The 10979-nt window shown below is 46.0% G+C and overlaps 1 pseudogene; it reads left to right on the forward strand.

Moving 5' to 3' along the window:
* The first annotated feature begins 9286 nt into the window (after positions 1 to 9286).
* On the forward strand, positions 9287 to 9876 carry LOC128571874 (fatty acid-binding protein, heart-like; annotated as a pseudogene).
* Positions 9877 to 10979: the final 1103 nt, after the last annotated feature.

The following is a 10979-nucleotide window of genomic DNA, read 5'->3' on the forward strand; positions in this document are numbered from 1 at the left end:
GGAAATTAGAAAACAGCATTATCTCAGCTGCATCGTTATAATGAACAATATTTCACAGTGCCAGCCCTGGAGTTACCTTCAGAACTTCTTTTATGAGGCTGATGTTGACTCTAGTTCTAGAAGAGCTTGAATTTTCCCCATACCCTGGTTGCTTGTGGAGCTGAAACATAAGTATGGTTTTTAATTAGAAGCTGGCTTAAGGCTCAGGCAGCCCAGAGGTTTGCAGGTGGGAGAAGGGAACAGAAATATCATAAAAGGAGGTGCTGGAAGGCACTAAAAGCTGGACTAGGCTGCTTTGGACTTTCTTACATGTAAGTAACAGTCCCCTTCTAATCTCTCAACCCTGCCTGTTTATTTAATTTTTAAATCGGGGGGATTTATCCCATCTGTAATTAACCCTTACATCTAGCCAGAGTGGTACTGCCTTCTGTCCTTTCCACTCCCTGCTCCTGGCCACTAAATACATAATGGTCTGATAAATATTTAAGCAGTGATGAGGGAGATAATGCAAGTAATCCATTAGAGCCGCCTGCCTGTGTTGGCACTGAGGAACACGGTAGTGCTAAAGTGGATGGAGTTGGTGCTGAAATCCCAGGCTGGGTAGCAGGCACACTGGCCACAGAGGGTCCTTAGAGCCGAGTCTGGCTGTGAATTTGGGGTGCAAGACATTTGAGGTCCAGGGAGCATTTTCTCCCCCTTGGCCATCCTTGTGTGTGTGCACCGACCTGCCTTCACAGGTCAACCTCACTACTCAGGGCAATGGGGCAGGCCCATATTCTGGAAGAAGCGAAGCTCCCTCAGTGAGGTGAATGGGGATGTCCACACTGCTGCTAGCACAGGGTCTCGAGGACAGCCTGCTGCTAATCTCCAGAACCAGGACGGCCACATCCCCAGCTTGCACAAGGCAGTCCCAAGTGATGCCAGTGGTCCAGCATCAGGGTTAATAGTGCCTCTGTTAACTTTCAAGTGACCCAACTTGGGCAATAAATTGTGTGGCTACCCCACCTACGACGTCCTAATAACATGCTTCAGAATGATGGAGGATTGAGATTTAGGAAGTTATAGCAGCAGCTCTCTCATAATACAGACATATACAGGATCTTAAAATCCTGCCCTCAACCTCAGAGGCCCTTCACCAGACACACAAGTTCATGCTCACACCCCAACATAGAATGTCTTCTCCTGGCTTCTCCAATCTGCTCTTACACTTCACCCATATATGTGTGTATCCCTCTTGGCTCACTGCAATCTGTCCCCTGATTCTAGTGTCAGAGAATATGCCTTATCACCACTGTTTCCCTCGGGGAATAATCTGGGTCTGATCCACCCTAGCTCCCAGATCAGAGTTGAGTACATTTCTGGAGTGAGTGAATCAATTGTGGTTATCTGTGATTATGGTAAATCTCCTATCATCTCGGAAGGTCTTTAGCTACAGCAATTTTTTTTTTTATCCAGCTTTACCCAAGATATCATTCATATACTCAATACACATCCACATAATATTCCCGGTATACAAATGCACACATCCAGAAGTCATCTATGTGAGCTTCCTGCATACTTTCCTCCAGTTCCTCTTCTCCACCCTCAGAAAATAGAAAGATCAAGTGCCCCAGATTTTATCATTTAATCTCTATCTAGCCTTCTCTTATGTTTCTCCTCTTTGGAACAGGAGTAGACAATTAAAAATTTAAGGTGATCCCTATTATCTATTCAATGAATCCTTCCCATTCCCTCCCTCCCTTTCATTCATTTCCTCATTCACTAGACATTCACTGGATACTACGCGCTGGGCTAACCCAGTTCCTGCTCTGACCTCAGATGCACCCTCTGAGGCCTCAGTTTCCTCATGATGAGAATGAATCAAATATTACATTGCTGGCTTCAGTAGCACCATCCAGGCCATTCCTCACTGACAGATCTGGCATAAATCCATGCATCCTTCAAGCTCCCAGGGGGGGAATCTGGAGAGTGAGAAGGGAAGAAGCCTCCAGGGACTTCACACCCTCAAGTCTATTTGTGAGTTCATTTCTCCTCCTGCCCTGCCCCCAAATTGGCCTGGGCCTGCTACTGGTGAGCTCTGCTTCCCTGGGGAAGCCTTGGGCCCAACTCAGCCACTCCAGGCCTCCAGGGTTATGAACTCCTATGACCTTGACGTCAGACCCCTCCCTGCTGCAATGCCTTTGGGGCTTTTACTTCAGCTAATGGTGGCCTAGATGCCAATAGCCTCTTCCCCACTTGCCCTTTCCCAGAAGTGAACCTGCCTGGACACACGGGTCTTTGTGCCCTGCCAGTGATTTAGTGGTTCACCCATCTGCCACATCTTTCCTCAATGTCAGCCGCATTACCATTATTTACACATACACACACACACACACACACACACACATAGGCATAGGTGGACACATATGCACATGTATGTGAAACACACATGCATTAATACATGCATAAGGCTTGCAAAATTGCCTATAAAATCAACACATGCTTGTGCACCTATAAACTTGATGTGTGCACACATTTTATACACATACATCATGAGCATACACACCCTAAAATCATAGAAAACGTGAGATAGACACCTGTCTCTGGACCATCTTTAGAACTCACAAGTGTGAAGCACTTTGCTGTGTGGGATGCAAGGGGTGAGGGTGTGTGTTTGTGAGTACTATACACACCCTGATCTTGATATGCACCACTTTCCTCACTCACATTAGATCCTGGCATTGCAGGTGGCTGCTTGTAACAGTTTCCTTTGTTGCACGTATTCAAAGATGAGGACCTTTGAATTCAGCATGGATTTTGGTGCCAAAGTAAAACTTAATTCCAACCCAGAGCCCTGTTGGTGAAGATATCAGTGTGGCAGGTTTGTGTGCTGGTGATAACTTCCCTGATCTTTGGCACGGTCACTTAGCTGAGCACTGGGCTTAGCCATCAGAGACCAGAGGTGAAGAGATACTTTCTTCACAGGTGAAGAGAGATAAGCACATCTATAACATCAGCCAAGGCCAAGGCTGATGTTGGCCCTGTAGTCACAGCCATCCCTTTTCATCAATGTTCCACATTATTAGGGTTTAACTTCTATAGAGACTTTCCAGCTGGACTTCTCCCCCGCAAAATCTGATCTCCTAAGTCCTGCTACTGTAAAACTTTATGAGGCTTTAATGTGCAATTCCTTCCTGGGGTTAATTACATGTTGACAGGGACAATGTTTTAACCAAAATGGTAGACTTTCCAAGTAACAGAATTTTAGGCATTTAGAAGAGGTAAGTTGGTATCCCTAGACTCTCACAGACAAGTCCTGGCTAGGGTTTCCTTTCCCACTGCAGACGCCAGCAAGTGGCTGCATTGTGGCAAATAAAAGTCCACCTGTAGCTGAATGGCCCACTGCTCGTGACTTAAGTAGAGGGGAGAGAGAAAAGGCAGCTGAGTCTGGCACTGCTCGGTGAGGTCAGGAATTGGAGAAAGTTTTCTTACATACTACACATTGCACCTGGATCAACAAACAGGTTTTGTTTTTTAATTTTTATTCATTTTACAACTCAATAAAGCTTAATTATGAGAAAGCAGGAAGACAAGCAGAAGCCCTGCTCACATAATATCATCTTCCTTGCAGCAATTCCTGCGGGGCACTCACACTTGCACTGAAATGTCGAACAAACCAAATTATGGGGACTATTCAAAATTCATTTAAAAACATCATTGAGGAGCATCGTAATAAAACACAATGAAAAAGACAAGCATGGTTGTTAATTTGCAACGCTGTGCTTGTGCTGTGCGTGTTTATGGGGGTCTGTGTGCGTGTATACGTGTGAGTGTGAGCACACGTGTCTTGATTAGCTTTGCAGGGAGCAGCCGGCCGAAGGGCTTAGAGGGTTTAAGGCAATGGACTGGACTGGTCCAAAGTGGACACAGAGAAGGATTGGGGACTGTTGGGAAGTACCTGCGCCCTTGTTTGCTGTTTGGCCAGAGGTGAGAAAGGTGATGTTGGCGAGTACCAGCGCACTCTCTGGGGGAACCAGGATGTTGACAAAGGGCTGAGGGGCATCCCTGGGTCAGGCTCACTCTATTTTTTACCTCTCTATTTTTCACCTCTCACTCTACCTGGCTGGGCAAGCCTGCTTGCCCCCACCTGCAGACAAAGAGCCCCACACTTTGATTAACGCTTGTCCCATTAGGGAACATCAGGAAGGTGTTGATGGCCCAGAGGGTTCGATTGTGTTCCCAGGACTACCAGGTGACCAGTGGGGCACATGTCTATCCCTCAATCCAGCTGACTATGGTTTGGGTGCCTGGCCTGTGAAGGGCTCAAACCCTCTGTCAGGGGCCCACTTAGCCTGGTTCAGGATCTAGGGTGCCTGACCCCTGATGTCAGCACCTAGTGCCCACCTGGACTTGTCCCTACATTGAGTTATTGTGTCTTGGCCTCCTCTCACTCGGCTTCAGCTTCTCTCCCGCCACCCTCCTGGCTCTTTCATCCCGAGCCCTTCATTGCCCAGGTCTCAACAAGTTGGATTGGAGTTCATATTACCCCCAACTGCCAGCCCTATTTGGCCATTTTCACTGTTGGGACTCTGGGCCTCAGTTTACTCATCTGGAAAACAGATGTCGCTAAGTGTTCTGTCCCTCCCTTCAGGAGTGTTTTCTGAATTAATTAATTCTCTTAATTAATTAATTAAGTAAAGTGCTTTGAGATACTTAGACAAAAGGTGCACTAGAAGTGCAAATTATTGTTTATTCTTAATGAATTCTTCTTTGGAGATAATTTACTCCTGATTCTGAAGGGAAGCACAGTGGACCCCAGGGTAGGAGAAAACGACAAGGCCGGTTTTTGTTTGTTTGGGGGGAGAGTAGTGGTGGGTGGTTATTATGTGTAGTTATTTTCTGGCAGGCTAACAGTGAGAGGATTAGCCAAGCATTCATTCCACTGCTCTGTTGCTCTGGCTCAGCCAAGATGGTTAACCCGAGACAGTGCAAAGGCAGGTGGCTGCAGGGACAGAATGGTTTTCAGATCTAATCACAATCTGGTTTTAAGATCAGGAAGTCACCAGTATCAGAAAGGAAGAAAGAGAGAGAGGGAGGAGAGAGGGAAAGACAGGAGAGGGCGAAAGAGAGAAGAGGGGGAGGAGGAGCGGGGAGAGAGAGAAAGAGAGGGAGAGAGGGGCGCTTGTCAGTGTGTACTGTTACTACCTGTGGTCCTCAAGGAAAGGCGAGCCGTGGAGAGGTTGTGTGTGGGGTTCTTTATCAGCCAGATTCAAGCCTCTTGGGACTCTCAGTTGTGTTGCCAGGACTACCAGGTGACCAGCAGGGCACATGCCTGTCCCTCAAGCATGTTCCTCAAGTGAGTTTCCTCCCCAGCTCTCACCATACCTGACTTCCCTTAGGCTTCCTTCCCTCCTGATTCCATCCCTAACCGAAGGGTGAAGTTTACATATTTCATCTGTAGCACTCCTGTTTCCCTGTCCTACCCAATCTGAGACCCTTTGTCCCCAACCAGGCATGCGGCCTCCTGGTTATCTTTCCTAGCGCACGTGCACATTTGTGTGTGTGTGTGTGTGTGTGTGTGTGTGTGTGTGTGTAGGGTATGATTATGACCCAAGAAAAGGCAAAGGGTTTCTTTTGAGGGGAATATTTGCCCTTCAACAAACATCAGTTTCTACAACCAAATAACCTGGAACCAGAAGGGAGAAGGAATGGGAAGGTGCTGTAATTATTTTCCTTCTATGCCTTTCTATGGCTTGACATTTTTCTCAGTGAAGATGCATGATTTTTATTATCACCAGCTATTATCACCAGCTTCTATCTCAAGCAGATTAACAAGCAGTCTAAAGTGGACATTTAGGGCATCAGCCAGAGGAGGGTGGCCATTCTTCTCCTTGACAGTGCCCGGCCTGCCGTGGAAGGTGCTCCTGGGCTGGCCTGTGAAGGGAGGAGGTTGGTCAAGGCTCCGGGATGGGGAGTGAGCAGGGGTGGGGAGGAGTGGGAGAGAGCCCAGCCACACAGGTGCAGCCTCCCGCCTCCTGGAGTCCTTGCAGAATCTGGATGCTCGCAAGGCACTAAGGGTCTCCCTGCAAGACAAAGAAGGGCTGGGGCTTGGAGACTGTAGCATGATGTAGGCTCTTTCAAGCCATGAAGCTGTGCAAATACCTTCTACCAGAAGAGAGCACACGCTCGGCTCTGGGGTCTGATTAGAACTGCCGGGTGATTCTTATGGTCACCCCGGTGGGCTCTGGAGGTGGAGGGCCCGGGTTCAAATCACAATTTTGTTCCTTGCTTTCTGATAACCTTAGGCAAGTTGCTCAAGCATTTCACACATCCGTTTTCTCATTTGTGAAATGGAATAATAGTAGCCTTCACTGCACAGGGATGCTGTAGTACAACGGTACAGGCTCTTAGAACATTGGCTGGCACCTGGAATGTGCCACACGTACATTAGCCAGTATGATCATTGATGTTTATTATAGCTTAGTGTCCCTGTGTAGCATGGCCTGGGCTAGCCTGGGTGCCATGTGAGTTTAGGCCTATTGTGCACATGTGGAAAGGAGGGATTTGCCCTTAGTCTGCTGTGCAGGGCACCGCAGAGCCTCCTGAGGATGAAGCTCTTCTGAGGGAGGGTATGCATGCAGCTCCAGGTCTGTCAAAACGGATTCTGTGCCATGCCCAGGTTGCAGCCTGACCCCTACCTGCCCCCCAGGATGCCATCAGTGTTCGTGGAGAGGCCAGGAGCTGTAGGGAGATGAAGAATGAGCAAAAATGATACAAGCTGGCAATAAGCATTTCTGTGAGACCCAGAGAGGAGCAGGCAGCATGCTCGGCTTCAGGGCTGGTGTGAGGTGGTGTGGGCATGGGTTGGGAAGCGAGGGCCTGTGGACCTGTGCCTGATGCTGGAGCCCAGGCCTGAGCTGAGCAGAAAGAAAACTGAAGACCAACTTACATGGTAGCTGAGGGACACTGGGGACTCCTTGGTAAAAATCTGAGGTGGCAGCAAATGCCCTAGCATGGGTGTGGTCAGTCCCAGAAAAATGGTGAGCTTGTTGTTACCAAAGGAAAAATCTAAAATACTATTTATGATGCCTCCTGCCTTCTAAGGAGAGTGGGTTCTGTTTCAGAAAAGGCCTCTGGGAGGTTCATCAAATTCTTGGTGCTGAAGGATCAGCTTGATCTATTTTACTTTTAAAATTTTTCAATTTTTAATACACTGATACTTTTGGAAAATGCAATAAAAATGAATTATTAGAAAAAGCAAGCTAGGCTCAATGTGGCTCATGCCTGTAATCTCAGCACTTTGGGAGGCTGAGGTGGGAGGATTGCTTGAGATCAGGTGTACAGGAAAACCCGTCTCTACAAAAAATAAAATAAATTAGCCAAGCACGGTGGCAGGTGCCTGTACTCCCAGCTACTCAGGAGGCTGAGGCAGGAGGATTGCTTGAGTCCAGGAGTCAGGAGTTTGAAATTACAGTGAGCTATGATCAGGCTACTAACTCCAGCTTGAGTGACAGAGCAAGACCCTGTCTCTAAGAATAAAAAAAACAAAGAAATAAAAATGAAATAAAAAATAGATGCACATTATATAGCTACAATTTTTAAAATTACAGTAGAACCTCCATAGCTGACTACCTCCCTACACTGACCACCTTCATAGGACATGTACCACAAGGAGTATCAGTACAGTAGACCCAGTTCCTTGTGTTGACCACCTCTGTATGTTGACAAGTTTGTTACAGTCCCTAGGGTGGTCAACTTTCAGAGGTTCTACTGCATTAGAATCAATGGACACAAAATTATTCTGTCAAAAAGTGTGGGGCCTGGCACTGGTCCAGGTCCACTGTGAGTCACACTAGATCTGACCTCATGGAGACACTGGGGCTTGGGTCAGCAATTCAGGGCATGTGTCTCTGGATTGAAGGGAAGTGGGAGGACTGTGTTAGTGCTGCCAGGCCAGGTGGCTGGGAGCACCAGAAGTCCAGAATTTGGGTGTCCACAGGGCTGTGTGCTTTCTGAAAGCTCTGGGAAGAATTCTCTATGCCTCTTCTGCTTCCAGTGGCCCTCCAACAATCAGTAGGACTCCTTACATGACCACAGCCTCTGGCTCCACCTCCACATGGCCAACTTCCCTGTGTGTGTGTGTCTGTGTGTCTCCAAATCTCTCTCTCCCTGTAAGGAGGATTTAGGGCCCACCTTTATCCAGCATGACTTCACCTTCAGTTGGCCATGTCTGCAAAGGCCCTACTTCCAAGTAAGGTCACATTCTGAGGTTTCTGGTGAACATGAATCTTGGGGAGACACTAGCAACTCAGTGCACACAGCACGCATGGATCCAGATGCTATAGGCATGAAACATGCAAAAGTCAGGGGATGGCCTTGGACTCTGGACTTGGGAAAAGTCTGGGCCAATTATTCTCAGATCCCCAGAGGGCAAAGGAATCCCAGCTGACTTACTCTAATCATGGGCATCATTACACGTGAGCCACAGTAGCTTGAGGAAGCTCTGTGTCCAGGGTCAGGAAGGGAACTCCTGTGGCTACTCAGGGCTTTCTCTCTGACAGGCTTCCTCTCATCTGAGGATGCAGAAGAGGTGAGCAAATATAGTCTGATGCAAACCCCATCATTCTTCACACGCTGAGTGTCTGGGAGAGCCTTGGGCAGAGTTCTAGAGGGCAAGACAAACTGCTACTGAAGCCTTTCTTGTATGTACAGAGATGTTGTCCAGCAATTAGAGCACCAGCCCTGGCATGGACCTGTGGGGCTCAGTCTGACTCTATCAGGAGAAGCTCTATAGCTTTGGGCAAGCTACTTATTGTTCAGAACCTCATTTCCCCCATGTATAAAATGCAAGTAATAATAGCACCTGCTCCTACAAGGGCTGTGAGTAAATAATGTGATAATATACATAAAGAGCTTGGCACAGTGTCTGGCAATGGTAACCACTCAATCAATATTATCTATTGTCAATACAATGATTTTTAGCTGGACAAAGAAATGACTGCTATTCTCACCTGTACGTATCAGGAAAAAGAAACCTTGTGTTTATTAAGCACCTTCCATGTGCCAAGCATTGCTTGAGGTATTTTATATGTTAATATAGTATCAACAAATGCTTTTAGTGGTTACCTTGTGATTGATTTATTTATTAAATTAATTTTTCAAGCATTTATTGAGCACCTACTATGTATAAGGAGCAACGGGGAATTCAAATACGTTTAAGTAAAGGGAGATGCCTTTTGGACAAAGAAATAAGATGATGTTGGTCCTAAATAGGGTGTCAGCCTTAACAGTAGGATTTTATGGCCAGTGTGGAATTCTTGCACGCCTGCCTTCTTGTAGCTGCTTTCTCAACCTAGCCCAGCATCACCATGGTGGACGCCTTCTTGGGTACCTGGAAGCTAGTGGATAGCAAGAATTTCAATGACTACATGAAGTCAATCGGGGTGGGTTTTGCTACCAGGCAGGTGGCCAACATGACCAAGCCTACCACAGTCATCGAAAAGAATGGGGACACTATCATACTAAAGACACACAGCACCTTCAAGAACACAGAGATCAGCTTTAAGCTTGGGGTGGAGTTTGATGAGACAACAGCAGATGACAGGAAGGTCAAATCCACTGTGACACTGGATGGAGGCAAACTTGTCCACCTGTAGAAGTGGGATGGGCAAGAGACGACACTTGTGCAGGAGCTAAGTGATGGAAAACTTATCCTGACACTCACCCACGGTAGTGTAGTTTGCACTCGCACTTACGAGAAAGAGGCATGACCTGTCCATGCTTTCGCTGACTGCTGCCGATCGGCTGACCCTCCACTCAGAACCACATTGCCTCATTTGTTTCCTCTGCATTTTGAATAAATACATCGAGGTTGAGGGATTCTTCTGGAATCAAGTCCCACCAGCCCGAAAAAAAAAAAAAGAAAAAAAAAAGTAGGATTTTATGTAGTTTTATCTTGGAACAGGAGACTTGATTATTTGACCTCTTAAGGACCCTTCCAGCCCTTACTTCTCAGTGCTCTGAAAGAAGAAGGTAAATTATTTTCACTAATGTGAAGCTTTGCATTAATGCTTCTCTTTATTTCACTAAGATAGTATTACTAATTCGAACTCTTAAATAGCTTCTCTGTTCCACCAAAGAAAAGTCTTTTCAGTTCATTTTGGAAAGTTATCTTATTTTACTTCATTCTCATGATGATTCATAACAAAATTAAAAAAAATATGAGTTATAACCAAAGAAGATTACTAATATGTAACCTGTAGCATTGCTTAATTTGGCTTGCTATTAAAGTTTTAATAGACAGTATCATCTGATTGCAATTTAGAAATAAAATTTGATTTCCATATTATAACTAATATGAATAATAAGCTCAAAAATGTCTGATATACTTAGGCATTTTTATTAACACAATGAATATGTTTTGGCTGCTTCTGGCATACTAATTTGCAGTGTCATCATCTCCTTGTACTAGCAGGTTAGCTTTGTTGAGCGCTTATTGACCTCACCCAGGCATTCTTTACCAGCAATTAGTTCTCAGCTGTATTAGCCCTTTGGAATGCCACAATAATTAAAGTGTTATGCCTCTTTAAATGAAGTTGGCTTCTGATACCAGGCTGAATTGCTCTCCTAAGAGTGCCCCTTTCTTTGTGTAGTTCGGGGTTATGGGTAGCTCTGTCCCTGTTGGCTCTAGCCTGGGAGCAGAGCTCATTTACTCATAATATCGGCCATTTGCAGATCCCCAGTCTTGTTCTGTATCCCCATAAAGGGAGAAACTGTGTGCTTTCCTTCCCTCATAAACGACTGCCATTCATTCAGTCATCATTCATTCATTCAATAACTGTGAATTGAGGGTCTACTATACGCTAGCTCTGTGTTGAAGGTTGGAGTTACTACGGTGATTAAAAAGAGGTACGGTGCCTACTCTCATGGAACTGAATAATCATAACAAAGAATACATGAATGCATATTATGGAAAAGAAAAATAAGGCTCTCAGCAAGCC

Source organism: Nycticebus coucang, chromosome 19 (assembly GCF_027406575.1).
Source record: "Nycticebus coucang isolate mNycCou1 chromosome 19, mNycCou1.pri, whole genome shotgun sequence".
Taxonomy (NCBI): Eukaryota; Metazoa; Chordata; class Mammalia; order Primates; family Lorisidae; genus Nycticebus; species Nycticebus coucang.